Consider the following 25821-nt stretch of genomic DNA (forward strand, 5'->3'; position numbering starts at 1 on the left):
CCATGCCAGGGCATGTCCTTATGAGGTCTTGTTTCTCCGGTAGTGTATCAAAGTGTAGGACGGCATATTGCATGTCTAATTCACTTTACCAATAATCTCTTGTACAATCAGTGGTCAGTCTCCTGGTTTTAGACAGTTGCAAGATGGGGAGGAAGGGAGAAGGAGGAAGAGAAGAAAAAAAAAGTGGAGAAAAAAAATAAAGGTTAACTCATTCAATAAGCCAAATGATATCAGTGAGGAAAAATTCTTGTAATAAGGATAGTGTTTTAATAACCTATGCCGTATCTTTTATAAGTCCCTTGCTAACGCTCCTTAGTTTAGCAGTTTTTATTCATTAGAATGGAAAATAAAAAACTCCCTTTTTAACTGTTGGCTCTTATCTAGCCTTCTCAAGCCCCATCCTGGCAAAATGCCAAATAATTCCAAAAGCATTAGAGACTAAAGGTTATAAAGGCACTGTAGTGATTTTCATGGAGATAAGAGTGAATATTATTAAAATTTTGTGTATTGTTTAGTGGGTATAATTAATATGGGGCAGTAGTTCATCTCAGTAATGGCAATATTCAAGACATACGGGTTTATTTATAATAATTGGGAATAGCATCTTGTGAGATCTTTGGGTTAAAAAGTGACCAACACCATATTCATTGTTCTAACTGTATTAAAGGAATGGATTTTATTTTCAGCTATGTCAGATGTGACTTTTATATGTTGGCTTCATAAATATTTTGTTTTTCATTATCACAGGTTACCATTTTACTGTATATTTCTGTACCACTAGCCAGACAAACTTGTCCTGGGTGATTTAAAAGCCGGAATACTCAAAGGTTATGAAGCTGGTTAAGACACCAGATTAAGAGCAGACTTTTGTTTAGTTTCCAAAACGTGATAGTTCTCTCTTATGATTTGCTTTCAGAGGGTGTACAGTCATACAGTTCATACATAATCCAAAGTATTTCTCCACTTGTCTTTTGTAAGAAAAACTTGCTGTGACTTTCAGCCCTTTCTGTTGAGATAGGAGCAACCATTTCTTGTTCCATAAGATTGTTTACATACAAGTTTCTGATAAAAATCCCCACCTGTGACCTCATCCTTCAGGGTACTCAGTAGCTCAGGTTGGGCTTGAGCCCTTCCACCCCTGCTGTTAGGTAGGAATGCACTGATCTGGGGGAAAGCACATCAAGGCAGTAGCTCTGCCACTAATTTCAATACAGATTTCCATCCTTTTCAATGGCATTGCTAAATTCCAGGTATTTATTTCAGAGTTGTTTGTGGTTGTGCAAGGATGTGTACATGTGGATGTGCAATACAGTTAACAACTATTTTATTTTGCAAACAAATTTTAAAACTTGCAGCTTCATTTTCTTTCTATGATTAATTAATTTGATTTTCTTTGGCCCTTGGCTCTGTCACAGATTAAGTGGAGGGATTTTTGAATTACTAATTTTTGATCACTATGAAAAATATGCCTAGAACATAACCATTTCAGTTGGCATTAACTATAAACAAATTTCCAGCGGTATTTACATGTGTGACCATAAAATATTTCTGCTGTCATTTCCTTACTACTTAGCAGCTGTTACAACAGTCTGCAAATATCTATTAAGTAAAGGAAGACATTTTGTAATATAGATTAATAGAAATGAGCTAGAAGATGATAGGCAAAAAAACCTGTAGGATACAACTGCCTTTTGTTCTTAATTGGAAAAGTGTATAAACAGACTGAATTTCAGTATGAATGTTAGACTTCAGCTGGAGTCCATAACTTACACTGAGTGCAGCTTAGCATGTTTAATTTCAGACATAACTAACACTAATCAGATAGGGATTTTTGAAAACAATTTATTCCATTTCAATGGAATTTCCATTTTACTAGCTGTAATCTCAAATATGTAAATGGTAGCCAAAGCTGGATGTGATGTTTCAGTTAAGAATTTTTTTCTTTGCCCGTTGTTTCTTCTAGCATCTTCTTGCCAAATCTTCTGGAGTGCTTGTAATTTCCTCCGTACAGAGCCCAACAGGCTCATCAGCAGCAGAAGGTAAACATAATAGATGTGAGGAATTTCTGGAGATTTATGAGGTTTAGCTTTCTGAAACATACACTCTGTCTGGCAATCCTAGGATATGGCCACATGTGGACTCTGCGAATTGAAAATGTTTTAAATGGGGCATCATTTAGCCCCTGTTAGGAATAAAATTTAGGAACAAAAACGCATTCTGCAATAGCACTTAAGTATCATTTCTGCCCTGCAACAGCATGTTTTAATTCAAAAGAATAATCATCAGGGAGTTTAAGCTTTTGTTAAAATGTCTATGAAATTTGACAAACAGATTAATATCCCTGTTATTTAATAAATTAAGCTTACTACATACAGTCATCCATGTCTTCACATTGAAAGACCAGAGATCATTATGCAGCAACCTAGGAACGTGAAGCTACTCTGAACTAAGGAGATTGGCATTATTGGGATTTAATATCAAAAGCTTCAGAGCAAAATACGTAAAAGTACAAGCCTCATAACTGTACCATTATTATGAACAGTAATTTATTAAATTCTGCCATCTGTTTATGAAAATGTAATTGAAAAATTGCACTCCTACATCAGTTTATTGAGCTGATAAAAGAATATTCATTAGCAAAGACAGAAATATGCCGTCCTAATGATCATAATAATATCACGGCATGTTAAAGTGCTCTTTTAACCTTTTTCAGTGGGCTTTACTGATATTAATTAATCAGCTTGGATGCTGTCGACATCTGAAGCAATACAGTGATAGTTCCAATTCTGAGCCAGGCATTTCTCTGCATCTTTTTCTTTTGTATGTTTTGCTAGAAGAGCCTAGAAGAGCATTAGAAGAACAGTAGAGAGAGGCCTCTTCTTCTTGCTCATTGTTTACCTATAGTATTGCCTGATGGAAGGGCTCATGTCCATAAGCCCAGGTTTTTCATGGCCTGTTTCATCACTATTCTCAAAGACTTCATAAATGAAGGATGGGATCATTTGGAGATAAATATTGCTAAGAATATTACTTTAACCCTCATCTTCTTTCACAGTACACTAAAACAGAAGGAAAAGGTAGCTTTTAGGGAGAAAGATGGTTAAACAAAGCTTCTCTGACTTCTGAGATGAATGTCTCTTGAATTGTTGCTTCTTTGTGAGTTTAAAATCTAAAACCTTTGCATGGCTGCCTCATGCTTTAATTTCTACTGACTAAGAATGCCCTGGGATGCTTCCAACTGTAACCACCTAATTGCTAAGATTGAAATGATAACCATTTACATACCAGCTTTTGGCCAATGGACTCTGGTTCCAAAAGTTTTTGTGCATTGATTTCCTAGCATTTCTCCCCTTTTACTATAAGCAGAGTGAACCTGGGAGAATGAACATTTTTATCTCCCAGCATTCATATGCACATTCATAAAATGTGTGGCACCTTAAAAACATTAACAGTATTTTTTGAGCTTCATTTGGAAGATAATATATTTCATAGATGAGTATAAAATAGCTAGATATCATTGGAAAATAACATTTAATTATGAATGAAATCAAGACATTGTCTTGGAATGAGAAGCGACTGCTCATTTATTGGAGATTCTACAGTGAAGGTAAATAATGAAATCTCTTTCCTAGGCTAACCTTCATAGTGGTTTTGACTTAAAGGTTTTTCTTAACATGGCAAATACAAATAAACATTTTAACTCCTCTGCAAAATAGGAAAATAGTCCTGAGTTTGTGCAGGTTTTGTGTGCATTTGTCATGAGCAGCTATTGTGGAAGTGGGATTACAGCCTGACAATTTCATCACATCTATGAAAGTAATGTTTAGGAGGTGAAGTAATACAATAATGCTAATCCAGCTTTTTATAATCAGCCTCCTATGTATATAATATTTATGTTATTGTCTGTGCAGGGTTTTCTTTTCCTAGAAGCATTCCTTATCTACTAGAATTCTTGTTTGACAAATGAGATTGGATTACCAAGTCACAGCTGTATACGCTCGTTGATGTATTGCTGTAGGATTGATAATTCAGAAAAGCAATGTAGTATTTGGGGGTTAATTTTCTTTTCTTAGATACAAGAATCTAATGCTGCTTGCTAGATATTTTCTTCATTTTCGTTATCTTAGTTTTACCAGGTTTAGACTAGTTATTGACTCAGTTAATGTAAAAAATGTTGATATGCTGTCAATATTAATGTAGATGTCAGTCCAACAGTAGTCCCTAATGTATGTAAGAGCAAGTATTTTTTACCTTGATACAGAAAGGCAGTCATGTGTGAGATTTAATATACATCCTAATCTATCTTGTCATTGCACTAGCCATGGGTGATGTGCTAATGTATGGGCAACCATTTTCTTTTTCTCTTCACACAATGGAATAGATACACATGAATGACAGCCAAGTCTCCACTCTGTAATTATTTGGAGGGCAGTTAGAATGTACAGAAGGAATACTGTAATACAGCAGTATTACTTATAGACTTGAAGTCTGTGGCCTGCTTTTTTTCTTGGTTTTTTTTAAATTTTCCAGGGAACCATATGATCACTTTTAATTGGGAAAAACAAACACAAAAAACCCAACAAAAACCAAACCAAACCAAACAAACAAAAACAACCACGGCGGAAAAAAAACAAAGGAACAAAGTCACCCAAACTCAAGAAATTACTAAACCTAAGTAATCTTCATAACATACAGGATTTGGAATTTCAGTTCTGAGTCCTTACACACACAGCCAAATATTTTTATGTATTTGAATGCATTCTTGGTGCTGACATCATCATTTTGATTCACTTCTTGGCAAAATATATGTTTTATAATACAGAAGATTTGTCATCAAATATTTCTAAAAAATGAATAATCAAATGAGCTTTTTAATTAAATGTCTTTTTTATATTAATTTTCCTTTTCCCTTTCTCCATTGCTTTTCCAAATCGTGAACAATTATGGAAATATGGGATTGTGAATATAAATTGACACAATGTAAGATAAGCAAGCAAAAATTAATGTCCATAGCATGTCTCGTCTTAGTGTATGTTGGCAAAACCAAAAACCTGAATATTGCTTTTTATATAAAAGACATTTTGATGAGATTGCAGTTTCCTAAAAAGCGAGTCCAAAATTACATATTTCTTAATGCAGCTTGAGTCAACAAATCTTTGACTTCTCATATTAATTTATAATATAGCTTCCTTTTGTTCCTCTTTTCAAACTGTAAGAAACTGTCTTTATGCATTCAATCTGTCTTTGTGTGAGAGAAAATGAAAATGAGGCACACTGTCCATATCATAAAGATAAGCAACCACCTGCAATTTCAGCATTATTTTTGCTATATATTTAAGGAGGGAGGGTACATTTTCTCCCCGTGGTTGTATGCTATTATTTTTAGACCAACGCTATTGCTTTCCTGGCACCTTGAAGTGTTCCATTCAGAATTAAAATCACTATGCACATCTTCACTAACTCTAAATTGAGACTGGTATAATTTCAACAATGGAAACTGAGGCCAAAATTCTGCTCATAGTGCTTTATATGGAAATATTCCATTTGGGGGGGGGAAGAAAAAAAAGGATCCCAAAACATTCTATTTTCAGAATATATGTTATAAACCCCATACTACTTAAGTTTCCTATGAATATTCTTCTTCTCTGAAAGTAGTAATATAAGGCTAAATTGTTACCTTATGTTTTCGTGGAATAGGTTTGTGACCACTCACAGTTATAATTTACAATGATTATGGACATTAACATACTTGACAGTTGCTTTTATTTTTATTTCAAATAGACTTTCAGTGGACTAGCGGTATAAGCAGTGAATGTTTTATCATTGCAGAATACTACAGACTTCATATCAGTCTGTACCTAAAGTGATGCACCAACATTCATTCACAGTCAATAGGAAGTATTAATTTGTGCTTTTCAGACAATCTTGTGTAAACCTGTAGATTGGGTCACAGTAGATTCTTCTGCCTGTCTCTGCATCTATCTGTCTATCTATCTGGCTGCTAGATGACGTGGGATCTGAATATTTGTTGAAGTTGCTAAAAGAGGGGTGGTCTCAAATGCTTTAATATTCAAATAATTTCTGCTCACTAAAGAGTCTATAATGGCCTTCATGTCACTCCTCATTCATCTAAACACTATGTACATTTCAGTGTTTCTAGGTTTCTGAATTAGAAGTATAAACTTTGATGAGACACAAGTGATGTTGAAGCACTGTGACAGGCAGTAGATGTATTCTCACAAACTTACGGCTTTTGCAAGGTCTACATTTGCATTCAACTTAATCGTCAATCTTCTACCTTTTATAACTCAACTCACAAAATCTATTGCCATGTAACATTTATGTCGGGGTTTAAATCTGAATTTCTTAGCTGCAAATGCTACCATCTCCTCTTGTAGATTAGTGGCATGGCTGGTAGTATGTCAACATGTAGGTACTATGAAGATCTTGAATTAAAAATATCTACAATCCATTATTGAAAAGCTTAGGCATATTGATTTGAAATTGAGCATAAATGCTAAGCTTTTAAGGAGGAGTAGGAAATCAGTTCTTTGCTTGTGCTCCTGTGATTTAAATTTTTCTCTTCTAAGTGTTCAAAACCATTCATGTAGTGCACAAGACCGTACAAACCAGTTAATTTAGTATCTTTGCAACCTGTCATGTTAATATGTAAATACATGTGCATACGTATTTAGACAAATCTGAAAACATGCATTATTTACATGCTGTAAGAGATTTTTTTTCTGAGCCATTACAGTCTATTATGTAAATATGTATTTAAGGGGCATAATATTTTTTTTAATTTCATTGGACTTTTGACTTGATAAGCCATAATGGCTAGGATCCCTTACACAATACCTCATCATTTATTTCAGTCTGTATTATAGATGTTTCTGTGATGTTAATATGAATTTGCATATAAAATATGCTTCAAGAAGTTAGTGTACACATAAAGATTAATAATTCACTGATTTTAAATGGAAGAGAGAGCATCAAAACTGATTAGTTTACATAAGGGTAAGATTCATCCTCTCTGCGGAAGGATAGCACAAAACCTAGGCATCATTTAAGCCTCACTTAAGCCCTCAAAATGCAGCTTAAATGGATTTTAACTGGTGCATAGGCTTTGCTCTGAAAATCAGTGAAATAGTGAATTTAATCTGAAAGAGAATAATGGATTTCTAACTGCTTCCCATTTCTAGAAGTGAATTCCTAGATCTTCTAGGAGCACTTGACTTCCAGCAGTCCTCAAAATTTTAGCTCGTTTGCAAGAGAAGTGAAATTCAGTTTCACAAGAAACTTGTAAAGTGCCTTTCTCTGTGAATAATCCCATCTGTTTTGGGTCACATCTGCATCAGCCATGGAACAACACCATACAGAGATGGCTGACCTACTTCAGAGGATATGGATACGTGTGCTATAGGACAATTATTTAAACCAAATTTATATTCCAACTCATGCATATTTAGATTTCAGCTCATATTCCATAATTAAATACTGAATTTAGCCATTTGGTGGATTCTGATGTGCCCTCAAGATCGTTATTATTCATGGAAACTGTGTGTTCATCTGATTACTGAGATGAGATTTAATTTTGGGTATGTTGACTTTCAGTCAACAGATATGACTAAACACAGGCAGAAATTTAAAAAATGGGCTCAGGTTGTTCTTTACCAGCTAATGCTTCTGGTTACGGGACAGTGCTGGCACCAGTAGATGGTTTTGTAATAGGAATCTGAAAGCTGCCAGTAGCAGATGCTGAGGGAACAAACAGAGGAAGAGGTCAAGCATATAGTCATGCTTCCCTGGCATAGCTTCTGGCAAGTTTTCCAGACATCTAGTTTTCAGCAGACCAGGCTTAAGCTGTGAGTACAGGAGAACAAAGAATACCTACAGACTTTAATAATGGAGAATGTCTCAGGAGGGACAGTAGGAAAAGGGAAAGTGTGACCTGGGCTCTAAAACCTGCTGGGAATGAGGATGTCAGAGGAAAAATAGACATGTCTAGATAATTGTGAAATGTCAGAAATGTGGTTATTCTGGATTCATGTTGGGTGCTGGTTGTTTTAAAATATTTTATCTAATACTTTGTTTCTAAGCAATATGTTTTGAAGTAGAACAGCTGTTTGTAGGATATGTCCAGGCTCAGATTGCAAAAAGAGCTGCAGGGCCTAGCTTGAGTCAGGCCTGTGGAACAATACCAGTTTATAAAACAGAAAATATGCAAAACACACTGCAGCCTCAGAGTACGAACTGTGTGGAGAGGTAGAGGTACAGAGGGTTGCAAGATCCAAGAAATTCTTCTAAAGTCTACATGAACCCCAGGAAACTCAAGTGTCTGACCCAAAAATGCCTTACAGACAAGAGCTTGCATCGTCATGGCCAGAATCATCTCTGCTGGAGTTACACCTGCTCATTAGGAAGGGAGAATCAGCTATACTCTTTGAAGAAAAAGGCAGAAGTAGAATCAATCTGCAGTCATGTCACCTCACCTTACAGAGGTTTCCACTAGTGTTTTCCAGTGGGATCCACAAAAGGCAACTGGGAGACCTAGCTCTTGGAATAATCTGTCAATGAACCAATGCAATAATTACTCATGGGTAGCACAACACATGTCTAGGCAAGTGTCAGTTTGTACCTGCCTAGCTCAGGTGGAATGCTACAGAAATGTCTCCATGTCCTTGCTACCGACTCTTCCTGTAGAATAAATTGTTCTGGCAATAGAAGAGCATTTTATTTCAATGAGTCTCTTCGAAACATGACAAAACGTAAAACTAACCTGAACTATCCTAAACCTGGGTCATGTACTCACTGATCACAATTAATCTTTTAATTAAAATCTATTGGCTAGGCAAAATTAAGAGTCACATTATAGCCAGTTGACTTGTTTTTGATGGGTTTTTTGGTTAGTTGGATTTTTGCTCAGTTTTGTTGTTGTCATCACATCAACCTGTTGAGCGGCAAGTCAAATTCTAATGGGCCTTGAGGAGAAAGATCCTGATGGGAATGGAAATACCTCTCCTGGATAGGCTGTGCCAGGCCCACTTCAGCAAGAAATATAAAACAGTATCCTGAATTAATGTGCTGCGTTCTTTAAGTACATTGCTAATCTGAGGCCTGGCCTGTGCAGGGAGAACCCATACAGAAAAATATGCTTCTTAAACTGTGTCTTTGCCAGATGACACATGACACAGGACTGAGACAAACTGAATTCTCTTCATTTCCCCCTATTTTTTATCTTTTCTCCCAACTATTTAAGGCAGAACCATGGGTTGAAATGTCCTTCTGGCTTTATACATATGGAGATAAATATATATAGATAAATGTCACCTTCTGTATTTGTAATGGAAGCTCTACAATATCATTAAATATATTGTTTTTTCAAGTTAGTTTAGAAGGGGTAGTAATATGAAGCAGTTGTACACAATTATTTCAAAGAAGTCCTCTGGAACATATGAATAGGAACTTCTTAGAACTGTAAAGCAAAGATATTAAATAATATACATCATTTTGTGGCAGAAATTACATTATCTATGCTCTGTCTAATAATAATTACTTCATGTTCATATTCTGAATATTTGCTAGTACACTTTATAGGACGTCATTAGAGTACTTGCTTGAAAACCTCTTTTTTAGTTATTATGGATCTCATCCTTTTTGACTTTTGAGGGAAATATGAGATGTTATAATTCCCTGTGGTGGGCCAATTACTTGCTAAATTTTTATTATTTTAGTATACATCAAAGAAACGGTTCAGCTATATAAACCTGAAAAAATTAATGGATTTTTCTGTTTGTTTTTGCATTTTAAAAATAATTGTAAAACATTCCAAAACAATTCTCTTTCTAGTTTGTTTCGAAGAATCATATGAGCCTGGACTGAGACCTCACTATTCAACTTTTAGCCTTGAGCAAATTTCCTTAAAAAGCCTGGGAGAAGGGCGTTGGAGGGGAAGGAGGAAAATGAAGGGAGGAGGGAGGGAAGCCTCAACAGTGGAAATGCTGACCAAACCTTAACTATAGCATCATGAATGGTGATGCTATAATGCAATGCTAACAAGGACTCCTGAGATAAATACATCAATTAAAGGCTTGCAGGTGTGTCACAAGGGGTGGATAAAAAGAGAGAATGGGAGAGGATTTGTGCCAGCAGATCTTATGGTTTTATAGTAATTAGTAATCTGTGCAGATGTCTATTATGAGTAACTAACAATAAATCTTGGTTTCTGTTTTGAATATTGCTTTTGTTTCCCAAGTTCCATGCCTGAAGGAGAGAAAGAAAATGACTAGAAGATTAATTACTGCAATGGTTATTCCCAATGAGATAAAATGGAAAGTAGTAGTCTACTGAATGAGATTAAATATTCTTCTTCTTATTTTCATAATTTATTTTGATAACAGAAAACTGAAGGTAGTGTAGGTTGTGTGTGGGTATATATGTACTTATTTTTACATAATGATGGAAAAATAAGTCTACTTTGCCAACAGACTTCCTTCAAGCTATGTGCAAAAAGCAAATTTTTTTTCTGCTTCAGCAAAATAATGGAAAGGTATCTAAACCTTCTACATTTGTGCAGTAGCCTCTAAGCACAGTGAAGAACTGTAAGTAAACTTTACCACAGAGCTATGTTTTCCTTAGCCTCTCCATCTGCTCATTTTTGACACCCCTGTCATTAACTGTCATTTTCCTTTAAATATACAGTGAAGCTGAAAGGCCAGCTCTACATCACATCATTTTAGATTAGGGGCAGTTCCTTTGAGCTGAGCACTGTTTAGGTGTCAGAAAGAAGTCTCTGACCTCTCTCGTACCGCACTGCCGCAGGGCCTTAATTAGTACTGACTCCAGCCATTACTGCAGAGAGGACAAAGGCGACCACATCATTTTTCTACTTAGGAAGTTAGCGTCTGACCTAATAACTTGTCCAGGCTCGCAGGACACTGTAACGGCCGCACAATGGCTGTGGGGATTATTTGTCAGATTCTTTCCTCCTCTAAAAGTAGGAAAATCAGGGAAGTTAGCTATTGTATCCTTCAGTCTTGCAAGAGCTGTTTTAGGGTTTCACTCTGTTAATTTGTCGTGGAGAAAATGACAGACAGCAAAGGAGTAAGATATTCAGAAAAATAAAGAGTGTGATAATGAAGTGTAGAGTGTTTTTCTTCCTTGACTAGCAGTATCTGATTATTTAATACATCACTCTTACAAGATCTACTCTGGTGCTATTGACTTTAGTGGAATTTTATCACTTACTTCATGAACAACAAACTCAAGTCCAGAGTCAAATAAGCTCCTTTTTTTCTCTCTCCTCCTTCCTTCCTCCCACCCTTCTTCATCCCATCCCCCAATCTCCAAGCAGAAATTTGCTGTCATATATTTACAGTGCTTTTGGCACAGCATTTTTGGTCTATTTCACTAGAAATTGTACTTATTTCATCAGACTTCAGCATTATATAGTTCCACAGAATCTCCTTAATTTTCCTATATGTTTGGTAACATTCTGCTGAGAAAGCTTCATGCCAGAATATAACTGCTTAATCTAGAACTCCTTCTCTCTCTTGTTTTGCTTTATTTTGTTTTGTTTTATTTTATTTTATTTTACTTTATTGTTTATTTTTAAAATTAATTAAAGCAATTGAAATCGCTATAAAAGTTGCACAGACTCACATCATGTTCCTGTATTATCAACCAGTGTCACATGCTGCAGCACAGACGCACACTTTATGCTACTGCTACAGAAATTGCTTTCACTGTAAGTACGTTTCAGAGAGTTGGCAAGATGATCTAAAACTTGCACAGAGCTAAGACTGATGATGATCAGTTTGTCAAGGTATAAGTATCATGAATACATAGTATTTTTGAAAGCTGTTTAACCATAATTGATTAGTCTACTACCTCGAGGCTCGAGTTTTTCCTTCTTCTGTAGGCAAGAAGTAATTCTTCCTGCTTGCCTTACACTCCCCTCAAAACAAAAAGAAAGAAAAGAAAAAAAATTGTTTCTAGTTCTTATATGCTTTTCCACACGTCTTGATCTTTGTAATTTCAATTCTAGTTAGGATTATTTTTACTATAGTGACTTTGAGACAGATTGGAGTTTCAAAAATACCGTAAATTACTGTATTTCTAAGGAAATCTCTTCTGAAGTGATCACAGAAAGGTAATTACAGTATTATTAAAGCTACAAAATGTTGCATAGTGTTTCTTGTGCTCAAACAGCATCCAAAGGAGTAGAATGCATTTAAGTTCTACAGCAGGGCCCAAACTGGGCACAATTTGCAAGAGACTAGGCAAGTTTCTATATAGAGCTATAACATGGGATAAGACTGTTGGGGCCAGACTGTTCAGTCTATGACAGTGTGATCAAGCATTATTTCATGTAGTCTATGAACTGAAATAATAGTCTATAAAGTGTTTTGGAGTAGTCCTTTGACTACATATCATATATTGCAATTTCCGTATTCTCTTTTAGATTACCCACATACATTGATTTTTTTCTGAGCAGCAGGAAGGTGAACTTTACCTTTCCAAGCATAAATAATTCCAGATTCAGAAATGTTCATTTCACCAGAAAGGTACAACACAAAAGAGGTCTATATGAAGGGGCTTCTGACTTTCTGTGGACCTGTATGTCTACAGAAGTTTATTTTCCAGAACTGAGAACAACATCTGCTGGCAACTATTTCAGCAATTTAGCTGATGCTTTTTGCCCTCCATTTGCTGAAGAACAATATCTGGTATGTGATGCTAGTCAGAAGTTAGATTAAAATTTTAAAGGGCCCCTGCCTAGCAACTTCTTAAGGATTGGCAGCTTTATTATGGAAACCACATTAAACTGAGAGTTGCTTGCCATCATTTTCCCACTGACACTGAAGCACTCAAGAAGAACTTCAATGCAACGTAAAGGCATCCTGAATGCAGGAGTCCCTCCCACCTGCCACTCCTAGGGGCATTGCAGGCAGCTATGTTCAGCACTTATGGATGAATCGTAAAAAGAGGGATCTCATCTTCCCCTCTGTCATTTATGTAATCAAGATTAACCACATTTTCAGATTATTGGCCACTTCACTGCCTCTCCCCACTGGTAGTGAGGCAAATGAGATGCTCTAGCAGAGGTATATGAAACTGCCTGAGCTGTGGGTATAGAGTTAGAAAACAGGAAATGTGGTGAACTTGTATGAGAGTTTCTCTCTCACCCGAGACTTCCTTTCTTTTGTACCCTCTGAGGAATGCTAGAAATTCTTCTAAGCTGGTTGATTTACCAAAATTTTGGATTTGGATTCAGGGGATTGGAAGGTCATTAGTGTGTATTATGGGAAAAGGACCTGAATAATTCAGATCATATTTGTGTATATGTGTTTGCATTCATGTGACCATTATTTGTGCATATGGATTAAGGCCTGCACACATGCAGAAGAATATGCATGATCATTAATAAGTGAAGTCTTACCTGTATTTGTATGTGTGACTGAGCTTATGATGACTACTTTCACAATTTTTTTTATATTGCTGGTAAATCATAGGCATTTTCTAACTTTCAAAAAAAATTTTTTTTAAAAATTTTACTTGAGGGAAAAAAGTTGAGAAAGGAAAAAAAATTAGCGACCAGGACTACTTGTAGAGAACGTTAAAGCTTAGAGACAAACTAAGAAAAGCCCAAAAAATCAGACTTGAGTTTGACATGATACTTTTCTTTTTTTCACTTGTGCCTCTGTGTGTCTTCCTATTTTTTTTTCATGTGTTGCTTTCTTTGTCCTTATTGTGTGATAAATTAAGGAGAGAGTGTCAAACAACTTAGAATATTTTGGCTTTGGTTGGTTTGATTCATAACTTTACTGTTGCTAAGACCTACCTCTTTGGCCTGTGAATAATATTTTTTTTGTCACAATGGTGTAGTTATAAGAATCAGATGGTTTTAAAGCATATTCAACCATCCTTTTTACTTACTTTTAATCAACTTGTTCTTCCAAACAAGGTATGGAATTGATAGCTGTTATTGATTGCTTGTAGCATTACCTAATCTTCACTAAATGTAGGAAGCTTTTCAGATTTAGAAAGGTGGCAGAAAATGTCTAGTAATGATGCTGCTGGGAATTGAAGCTCAATACCATGGTCAGTACAAAAGTGATATAGCTATAAGAGGTATTTTATTATAAGCCCATTGTTTTTTATTAAATGCTCAAACTAGTGTAATTTACAGATACTTTGAAGTTGCTTATGTATTTATCAGCTGCTTCAGCATTTCGTTTGTTCCTATTTACACAGAGAACTTCTATTAATGAGAGTGTGCTGGAACTTTGGAAAACTACAGAATACAAGGAAAACAGTGGTGTAATAATGTAAAAAAAAAAGAGATGTCATTTATGCTTTCAATACAAAGGGAAAATATAAGAAATCATTACTAAAACAGATATAAACGTGACCTTCACTATGGTTCAGTAATTATCCTAGTCCACGGTATGGTGTTTGTATCATGATTTCCCTTATTTCCTCTTTGTTTTCATTTTTATCTGGGTACTTCACTGGTGAGTAATAGCTAAAGGGAATCCATTATGCAAGGCGAGCATTCAGTTTGCAAGTGAATTTGCTTGTAGCTATTGCCACATTTGAACCTCACTAATGTATGTAAATTAAAAACTCTGGTATTCGGATCGCTCCTGTTTGAAATAAAAACAGAATCTGATCATTACAATCTGCAAGCCAGGTATTATCACTGGACTAGTGAGCCGCTGATGATAAATTGTACTGAATAGCTTGTGGATAGAATATTTTATCTCAGTTCTCTATCACACAGCACTGCATAAAATAAGAATGATTCATCAAGCATGAGAGCTGGTGGTTTATGAAATTCATTGCTCACGGCAAGTGTATTTTTTAAAATTCAAAAGACAAAGCAACTCACAAGGGTTATTTAGTAATCAGTGTGAATTACTTCTAGGTATAAGCCTTAGTGGAAAAAATTAAAAATACATTTGCTGTACAGGAAGCATTATTGCTGTAGGTGCTATAATTTAACTGCTTCTCTTCTATAGGGTTTTTTTTTTGTGTGTATGTGTGTGTGTGTGTGTGTGTGACCACTTTGGATTCCAGTCTTCGTCCCCTTTATTTTTAAAAGTGAAACTGCATAATCAGTTGTAACAGGATTATTACATCGAACAAGTCTATTCTAAACTCTCAGCAGAAACATCTTCAGGGGCTTGTACACCTTAGGCTGCAGTGGATATTTTGTTTATTCAAAAAGACATGTAAAAGAAGAGCATTATAAAGTCATCTTTTTTTCCTTCAGATTTACAGTAAGAATGTTTCATTTCTTCTTGTGTATTGATGTCCCAAGGCAATGTTCCAAATGAAAAGATAATAACTTATGAAGAAGTGTCAAAAACTAATTAAGTTTTGTAACTTGTTTTTCCTTCACATAAAGTATATTTTTCATCACACTGTCCAGTCACATGCTGGGATTCTTGCTAACATCATCACATGCCAGTCACACCAAGTCTCAGTAGTTCTTCTCCTCCTGTCATTATTTTCAGCATCAATTAATTTTCTTCTGACCTCGCCTTTAGAAAATGTAACAGGGAATTATCAGTGCATGCTTTGCACAGTCTATTTGGAAGGCATTAGGCCACTGTGTGTATTTGAAAATGGAGTAGGCCAAACATTATATTTTCTCACCTGCAGGGTTGCCTAGTAACCTGAATTAAGGATTTTCACCAAGCCTTCAAGACAAATAGAAAAACTGTAAAGCAGGTTGACCCAGGTGGGAGGCTCAGACCCACTCATAGATTAGCATTTTGAGTGGGGAAATATAAAACACAGCTTCTCATTAGCGTTTATTGTGGAAATAGTTTTTTGCAGTTAAAGCAGTCTATTTTCTCAGTAAGTGAAAAAAATGTGATGCATCGTATTTCACTGTTGTAAAATTTGTGTTGTGAAGTGTACTTTGTTTTACTTTTTGACATATTATTTGCTTGTGGACTGTCAAAATTGAGGACTCGATAAAGGGATTGAGGAAATGTCTTTGAAACATGTAAATATATCTTTTAGCGTTCTGCTAAAAGCATACACGCTCGCCTGTGCTGGGTAGCAATTCACGTAGATATGTTCAGCTTTCATTTAATCACTTCAAGGAACTAAATTCCTTGTTTAATGTATTGCCATTGAAAAGAAAGATTAGTGTACTTTAGAGGTGGGGGTCATTCTTTGTAACGCTATTACAGCTTTGTCCTTGACATGCAAGATTCCTCCAGAAAAGGAAGAGGTGGGGGGGCAGGGGGAGCTGGAAATTCTGCCTCAAAGGTACAAAGCAAAGAAGTAGCACAATTAGAATGTCGGCACATAGTGACAGTCCTCTGCAAATGATGGTGTCAGGCCACTGAGGGGCCGAGGGTGGCAGAAGTGACATTCACCCTAGCAAGATGGAAATAAATGCCCTGTTTGATAAAAGAAAACAGACAATTTATGTATACCCTGAAGAGTTAACAGCTAGTGAGCCATTCCTATGGGTCAAGTGCTGCATTTGCATTTTGATGGGATGTTATCAAGTAATTAATGCACCAGTCAGGATTTATTACCTCAGGAGTGAACTGAAAGGTTCATTACAAAATCGGTTTCACTTGAAGATAGGCATTTCCTCAGAGTTAGCTTTTGACATGTTGTTCCTAGCTCTCTCTGCCTGTGGCAGCAATGGTAGAAGGCCAGTGAGGTGAAATTCATTGCTTAATAAGGGCATTCACTTTGGGTATTCTTGTGATAATAAATGTATACATCAAGGCCGCACTGCCTTGTCAGTTTAATTGCTTCTTGTGCTCCTTAACAAGCCAATCTTAATCAGTCTGGACCATGTTATGAATAATTTAGGGATCAGCAGACTTCACGCTTAATAAGATATACTAGATTATAAAACTTAAGTGCACTGTTTATAGAAAGCATGCAAAACAATTTAAGTTTTTATTAGCAGCAAGGAAAAAAACCAAAACAAACCCAAACTCGAACCTAGTAGTAAGTTTTTCTAACACTTGCAGTTTGTGAGCAACAGCTGTGTGTCTCCCTCCACTTCTTTAGAAGGGCCACAGTTTGGCCTTTCTGTCCCCCTAAGCCTCCACCAGACATAATGGGAAATTTGAGCAGGCCGTGAGATTAACACCCAGAATCTATGGCCAACCAGCAATTGCAATTTTAGAAAACATTCTTTTATCTTTTTAAAAGCAAAGCAGATTGTATTTTAAAACATTTTCTGATGGACAATAATTACCCTTTTGTTGGTGGTGGTTGACTGCCTACATGGATTTTAATGCAATTATTTAGATTTGAGGTTGGGATGCCAAACCTATGTAAACAATAGGATTTTTAAATGTTTTTCCTTTGTTTAATGATACAGGCGAAATATAGCATAGACTGTAAAACACTCCTACATAAAATGTGAATTATTAAAGTAAAATATTTTTTATTTGTTAAGGTAATACAGAAATACATTAAAAAGTAACAGAAATTGACTCCAGTCTCTCTGAGCCTATTATGATTCCTCCATCTAATAAGGAATGTTTGACCGAAAAGGAACATTAACCTTTTTGTTTTAAAAGAATTCTTCCCTCTCCATTTTACCTCAAAATTTGCAGGCTATAAGTTGTCCACAGTAATGCATCATTCAGTTTATGACATCTAATAAAGGCCTACTGCAAGCGTTAGAACCAGGTGCTTCAACAGTTTTCCTGTTTGCTTGTAGCTGCTTCTGCTTGTTCCCTTATAGCCTAGATGGGGGGGGTGGAAGGAGAAAAAAAACCCAACAACCTAACAAAACAAAAACTCACAACAATTTTCATTATTTTCTTTTTTGTACCTTTCTGTTAAAGCCTTGACACATGCTGGCAGCACTACGGTATCATTTGATGCCCGTGTAAACAATAGCTGCCTGTGTGTCTGAACACAGAGTGTATTTATTAGTATAAATATAGATGTAATTAAAGGCTATGCTTTCAGTCATTAGATAATGTATTAAAATAATGTTATTGTTCAAATACATTTATGAATCAGGAAGGTAGGTACCAGTAAATGAAAAACAACTTCAAACCTATTTCCCAACCTATAGCTGGACTATCATACTCCTTTGTTCTTGTGCAGGTTAATAGAGATTGAGGAGATGGGCAGAGGAAAAGCAGTGCAATTTTCTGCTATTTAAGCTTGGCGAAATGGCACTCTTCAGGAAGCAGCAAAAAGTATGAAAGCGTAATAGGCATTTTAAAAGTAGAAGTCCATATAGCTGCTTGAGGGATCCTCAGATTTAGGCATGCATAGAATCACGAATGAGATAATCAGCATTGTGAAATTGAAACCTGTCTGCTGCCTGCTGCTGTTCTTCCCTCTTTCAGTGGAGTGATTTGTAACACTCATCTTCTTCAGGCAAGGCAGCCTTCAAGATTATCCAGAACTGTCAATAGTAATTGCCAAAGTATTTTATTACCTACAGAAAATCAAAGGAATTTTATAACCAACAGTTATCAAGTTTCAATACACGGTATAAAGAGAGCAATTTTAGTTGGAATACAATCGTGTTTGGCTTGCTTTTATGTTCTTGAGACAATTCCTGTGCAACCAACTACAACATTCACTGTATTTAAGCTGGAGGCAAGAATATGCATGTGTACTTGTAGTTTAAAAAAAAATTACATAATGCTTACAAGCTTCTGCAAGCAAGTGGATTTTAATTGCCATACAAACTATGCCTTTGCTAATTACTTCTAAAAACAATGAGGTTTCTATAAAACTCGAGATGACATTTTAAAATTCTGACAGTAGATGTAAGTTTAACTGGGGCATTCTCTGTCAAGGTAAACAGAATGCCTGGAAATTAGCAAAATATGACACTGATTATAAAGTCTGAAAACATTAAAGTTGCAGCTCTTATTATATTCCCTTAATATTATTGCTATGTGAACCACAGTTGTGATTGTCAGCCATTCATTTAACACAATTCTGTTATACTACAGGGTCACCTGTGATTCAAAGCTTTTCAACTGCTTGGCTTCTTACTCAGGCTATGCATGAGTGAGGACTGCATCTTCTGTTCGACAGTGTTTTTCTGAGCCATGCACTTCACTTTCCTTCCCTGACACCAGGGAAAAGGAAAGTGTGACTGTCTAAATGTTTAGTGGGAGAAAATTCAATTTCTATTTTTGACAGTGTATTTCCCCTCTAATTCATAATGTCAAGACTTCAGTGACATGACTATCTCTATGGGTTCTTTTAAAAACAAATATACAAATTTACTTGTGAAAAATTAATTAGCATGGGGAAATGCCTCTTTTTAAGTTCCAAAACAGATGGGTGCACTTGTATTTTGAGTCATGTGCACAGAATTTTATTAATGGCACCGAAAAGCAGATATCATTTTTACTGAAAGGGTGCACTGAAAGAGAAACAAGCCATGAAAAAATTTTATACTACTACAGCCATGAAGCTATGATTACAGCCTAAAAGAGTGCTCTCTTTTCAACTGTGAAACTCCTTACTCTTTATATATAAGCTTTTGTTTTTTAAAAAAAGACCTGTTAATTGAATTATTAATTGTTGTTGAAAGGGTAAAGTACTTTACCAGGAACCTCCTTTCATAATAGTGCAATATATGAAAAATTTAGCAAAATGCTAATTAGGGGAGTGGTTATTTATATACTATTAAAATGCTGATGTAATTATCAGAGAGTTATTCATTTACACCAGATAATAGACATTTTTAATGTAAGGAAGATGGCTAGCCTGCTGGATTTTGCTAATATGAGGAAATTACACTGGATCCTGTATTTTTTTTCCCCAATTATAATTTATACTAATTTGTTTGTATGGTACGGTGTGTGAAACATGCATTGATACATTATTCCATCTAGTACTTCTGTATGGATTACAAAGGTGTATTTTATATATACATCAGCCAGAATTCTGCAGATGTTCAAGCACGTCAGAGGAAACTACACTAATTTGTCCCTTTTCAGGAGAACTTCTTTACCACACCTGCACATCCTGAAAGGAGGAACGTTCAGGGCTAACACAGAGTTAATACAATAACATAATCACATTTCTTATTTACTTTAAGCTGTGGTTTTGAACGGAATAATGACAGGACAAGTTGATGTTTGCATTTTTCAGGGTCTGGAACTTGGTATTTGAAGTAGATGAGTGCAAATGCTACTCCCTTTATCCCCTAGTTTTCTTAGTAGAATATTGTTGCATTGATAAATCTGGAATTGGCAAAAGCCATAACTAAGTGTGTAGCATGGGTATTTAGTCACTCTCTGTACATATTTAAAGTATTTTTCTTCTTGTTTGATTCATTTTAGTTTAGACTTTGCCACTCAGGGTGTATTGTTTAAGCATTTTAGAAGTCTCATTAATTTGGTTATTAAAAGCAAGAAATATAAATGGTACAGAGGAAGCATATACCATATTATTCCAGATACTGAATAGCTCAAGAAATGATTAGTGATAATTTTTCTAATCAGATATATGATCGTGGAGTCTGTCATAATGTAATGGTGTTAGGGACATGCAGCTGTAATACCATGTTCTCAGAAGAGGAATGAATTGTCTCTGATTCTAAGCTGATTTTAGTATTGGCATTCAGAGATTCAGAGCATAGGAACAAAAGAATCTGTCTGTGCAAAGCTGTACTGCAACTCATATTAATCTACAATGTCTGGCAATGAAATCGAATCTTTTTAAATGTTCTTTTTCCTTCAAAAAAACCAGAATGCAAGTTGTTGGAAGTTTTAAAACAGGAGGGAAATGCAGAACAGGATATTTGTTGATTATAGTTCACATACAGATTTCTGTTAGGACACAGAATCTGACAGTGTTAGCAGTAGCACAACTCAAATTTGGTGGAACTAGTCTTAATTTTCACTAATTTGAATGAGAAAACCGTAATAGTCACTCATTACTATAGAGAAATAAATTGCATTTCTTTCTTAAATCTTTGTTTGTTTAAACCTTGTATGGTTCACATTTAATATGGGATTAGGTAGGGTAAGAGTTTACTGAGAAATTGCACAGCTGTATTTATACAGAGCTGTACCCGATTCCCACCTCCTGTAGTGTGAGCAGTGGTAAGTGAACTGTTTCTGTGTTGTTCACTCACTCTGTCAGATCGAAACTCAGCTCAATAGCATTAAACTAGCTCCCATTTGAAAGATTTGTCTTACAAAACCCTGAAAACTACTCTGAACATGCATACATTGATTTTGTTGCTGGAATCTCCTGAGCTTTGATGAAAAGGAGACTCCACATGCAGGTGAAAGAGGGTTTACCTCTTCAATATTAAAAAGAGAAGATTAAGCATTTTTGTTCAGCTAAGGCTGAACTAATCAGTGGCGTGCGAGGGTGAGAGGCTTGGCCTCACGCCTATAGTATGATAATGTTATTTTCTTTAGTTGAACAACTAGTTCAGATTTCTCCAGTAGCTGCTTCTGAGTAACTGTCTACCGTTATTCCCATTTGCACAGCTAAATGAATATCCTGGGGTGCAGGAGTAGAGGTTTTTATTTTTGTCACAGAGAGGGAGGTATTAGTCATGTTCATTGTAGGAAATTTGCTTAAATTTTGTCCTGGAAAAGATGCAACTGTTATATCAATTCACAGAACAACATCTGTATGATACTGTTCTAAATGCTGAGCAGTTTGGTATTGGTGGAGGAGATAAGGCATTTTTTCATAATCATAAGTTTGATTTCATTCCATTTAGTTCTATTAAAGCATTAAAAAATGAAGATGAGTGACTTTCACAAACTTTCATGTTTTGCCCTAAAGAAAAAAGATGCTCATTTAGGCTTACAAGTTCGAGAACCTTTCCTATTTTGTCCTTGCTAAATACGTATTCTGCACAGTACTTGCTGTTATCATAGCACATACCACTATGGGAATTTTTGTGGAAGAAGAGTAGGGTATCTTTAATTTGCATATGTAAAAGAGAACGTCACCATAATGTAAGGCACAGCATCCTAGATAAAACAATAGTTTTTCACCTTCTACTGTCTGATCTGGCTTTCTCTTGTATTTACCTGTGAAAATTAAGATCGCTTGAAACTGTGGCGCCAAGTAAGGCTTTGGGAGATATAGAGGGAAAAGGCAGTAATTGTTTAAATGAACTAGCCATGCTGTAAAATATCATAGCATGTTACAAATATATCTAAACTTAAGTCTTATCAGCCATGCTTTTGATCTGTAATAAGAAATACAATAGCAAAAACTGAAATGAATGCTAGAGAGACAGATAAAACTAGATAAGGTGTTTTCAGAAATTAGATAACATGTATTTTTTGTTATTTGTAAGAATCACTTGTTTTGCCTCTTAGGCATATGTTGGTTGCATTCTCGCACAGTGTGGTTCTTCTTCAGCAGATCTGCTCCCCTGCCATCGTTAAACTGAGGTCCCACTCCAGAAGTATATGGAAAATCAAATAAAAGAGAGAGTAACTTCTTAACTACATCTCACATTATTTAAACTAACAATGACTCAACTGGAAGACTAGTTCTTGGTGATTTCTTAGCCTTACTTCAGAATGAACACAGAGCAGAGAGGACAAGAAAAACAAACTCTGAAATAATTCGTGGGACTAGAGGATTATTCACAATGCAATTGTGAATAATCTTCACATCCTCCTGTAATAATAATGTGAGATAAAACTCAAATGTATTGAATAACTGCATATATTCTTAAAAATATTTAGTGCTTTTATTGACAGAGAAATATTTATTTTACTACAGCATTTCCAGTTTGCTTGACTTACAAGACTCAGTAGCACACCTATAGCAGTTCTGAATTGAGGAACTTAAAAACAGTAATGATGAACTTAGGCCAGCTGCAATTTAAAGAAGGTTGCTGACATTTTAGAATTACATGATTCTGTTGGAATTAATTTCACACGCTAACTCTGTTAGACCAATAAACATAAGTTGTAAGGGTAGAAGCTGAACTGGTAGCATAGTTTTTCCTAAGCCAATCCATAAAGGTGCCTCTTCACCTCTTTGATGTGATAAGGAAGTGTAAAATCAAAGTGAATCCTTTTTCTGCATCTTGGGACAGAATACTGCTTAAGCCAATTGTTACTATTCCTGAGTGTTTTAGACAGTGAACCATGCATCTCTCTCTGCACATCAGAGAAGATTGTAGTAGTCATTGTGCCACCTGCTATCACTTAATTAGTATAATCATCTAATTTCCAGTTGGAAATAGTGGCATCATGCACTTTTTAGTAATTGTAACTGTCATAATATATTCCAAATTATGTTACACTCACATGACGTGATTTAGAAATTTTAGGAGGGGGTATTTGCTTTACATTTGGACACTGGTCTTTCTGATCTTGACTCTCGCCCAGCAGCAAAAGTCCGTAACCAGTTCTCTGTGTTATTATGATCCTAAAGATATCACTGGTTCATATAATAACTCTGCAAATGAGCCTTTGGTAAGTATGATTTAACCTTTATTGGACAGAGAAAAGCATAAATAATGGAAACAGTAGCTCATCATAATGTAAAACACACCCGTGCTTCAAAGAATTTCATCTGGTTTGTTAGCAAAATAATTTTTTAAAAAAATAGAATGTTGGTGATCACATATGCAAGTTGGATTTTATATACATTCTGTGATTCTCAGTTTAAGGAATAATCTCAGTTGATCAGAATAGGTCTTCATGTTTAAACATTACTATATTGCAGCATTTTTTTGCTCCTGGAGATCGCATCACAGCAAACGAATAGGTAATAAATGAGTCAGTTTGGGGCACCTTCATTTCACTGGATGGTTCTGGGCTATGAGGCTTCAAAAGCAGAAAGAGAGAGAAAAAGAGAAAAAAAAAAGGCAATGACATGAAGGGACCTAGGCAAACCTGAGCCACTGTCAGAACTAACCCTCCCCCATGCCAAATAATACTGTCTGGCTAAGCAAAGCACTGCCACATATATATCAGACAAGGTTATTACCACTCTGCTTTGTAAACATGCTATGCCTCCTGGACATCTTCTATTTTTATTTCATTTTTGTGTTATATCTTATATGTAAATCTAGGCTGGCGAGAGTCGGGAGGCATTCATAGCATTGGGCCAAATTCATTCCAGGTGCAATTCCAGGTCTGTTGACTTCAATGAAATTACACCTGGGATGAATTTGGTGTATTATTAACTGTAGAGATTACATGTCCAGCTTCCATAGTATGCTAAAATACCCAGAATACATATAAATAATGAAGTATGTAATTACAGTCCTGGTTTTAATTTGTGTTCCTAAATGTACTGATGCTTTTGCACATGTTTATAGTTATAGCTATTCTATTGTAGTATATTTTTTGTGTAGTACAAATATATTTGAGTTTTGCTTTAAAACAGAGATACACACAATGTTTACTTTCAAATGCCTCAGTAAGTCTTTCAAAGTCCATATGATGACTGATTCCATATTACAATTTTAAATTATATTGGTCTTAAATATAATACATATATACCTATATATACATAGATATAAACATAGATATATATAAACATATACAGAGTATCATGATACTGCCACTTAACATTCTACAAACAATGAGCTTAAGTTCTTATGGATTAGATGTTAATCAATACACACAAATAGGTGATCTTGTCAGAGTTGACAGGAGCCAATAGACCCGTTACCTATCAATATTAAAGATTTCATTCATTTGTATGTTTCCTGTCTCAAACAGTATATAACAGCTCCATTGACAGGAATTTGTGCCTGACCCAAACCAAAAGCGAGGCAGTATTTAATGGGCTCTTCCTTCACTAGGAGACATAAAAAGCATAAGTATGACTTACCTCTGCATGCATCTTCTAATTCCATTCACTTCCCCTGTATCATTTTGTACATTCTTGCATCTTTCAGTATTACACACTGTGAAGACCTGGTAAGCGAGTTAAAGTCCGATGACGCTAACGAATCCCAGCGCAAATGACTGAATCGATAGGAAACCAGCCACTGCTGTTTAAGTGTATCGATAAATGTACCTTTATTTTCTCTTGAATGGATAAGTGTCGCAGTTAAGAGTCCTATGGATCTCTTAATTGAAAGTTAATTTTAAATCAATAAAGAGAGTCATTTAAATATTGATTAGTCCTTTCTACACGAATTGTTAGCTGATTTTTTTTTTTTGAAACAACTTTGTTTAAATGCAATCAATAGCCCACAATCAGTGCGTTCCATAAAAAATTGACAGATGTTCCCAAAATGCCTGCTAGGCATAATCTTATCTGTTTACATATGTAGCATAGGTATTTCAGTCCTTTTCAAATGTACCTAAGTATCTATGGCAGAAATGTGCTTTCCTTAAATACCAAACTGCACTATTAAAACAAATTCTTCCCCTTGTTTTTCATAAGGTTGGTTCAAAATTAAAAAGGAAGAGTTCTTGGATTTCCTTTGATTCTACAAGTAATATTCCTATTGTTTTATTAATGCAGGCAGACGGTAAAAGAAAAATGCCCTTGTTTTTCACAAAGGGAAAAGAGATACAGGTGCATGTGTACTCTGGAATTTGTGTGTCATAATCCATCAGCTGTGTTATTATATGACAAATGATACTTAGCTTTTAATTATGTAGAAATTTCTGTACACATTGTGTATGCATGTTGAACAGTAATAATTTTTAGCTTTATTTCTTGGATATCGTCTCTCTTTCTCCATAGCAGCACATAGCAAGACAATTTCATTTCAATTTGACAAAGCACACAGATAAGTTAAAAGGATACAAATTTCATTTCATGAGATTTCACTGAGATTAACCTAATAAAATAAACTTAGCTACATGTGGCTTTCAACATTTCAGCAAA

At 35.5% G+C, this 25821-nt stretch overlaps 1 protein-coding gene and 1 long non-coding RNA gene across 8 annotated transcripts in view; one reads left to right on the top strand and one right to left on the bottom strand.

Moving 5' to 3' along the window:
* The window catches only part of ZFHX4 (zinc finger homeobox 4), a 149556-nt gene that overhangs the window by 77051 nt on the left and 46684 nt on the right, over positions 1-25821 (top strand). The gene's annotated exons all lie outside the window — the stretch shown is intronic.
* Positions 23523-25821, bottom strand: part of LOC113944913 — a 71404-nt gene continuing 69105 nt past the window's right edge. The window contains exons 2-3 of the long non-coding RNA XR_003526885.1: positions 24811-24896; positions 23523-23795 (exon numbers count right to left, since the gene is read on the bottom strand). This is a non-coding gene — a long non-coding RNA (uncharacterized LOC113944913). The remainder of the gene's footprint in view (positions 23796-24810; positions 24897-25821) is intronic.

Source organism: Corapipo altera, unplaced genomic scaffold, assembly GCF_003945725.1.
Source record: "Corapipo altera isolate COAL_440 unplaced genomic scaffold, ASM394572v1 49, whole genome shotgun sequence".
Classification (NCBI taxonomy): Eukaryota; Metazoa; Chordata; class Aves; order Passeriformes; family Pipridae; genus Corapipo; species Corapipo altera.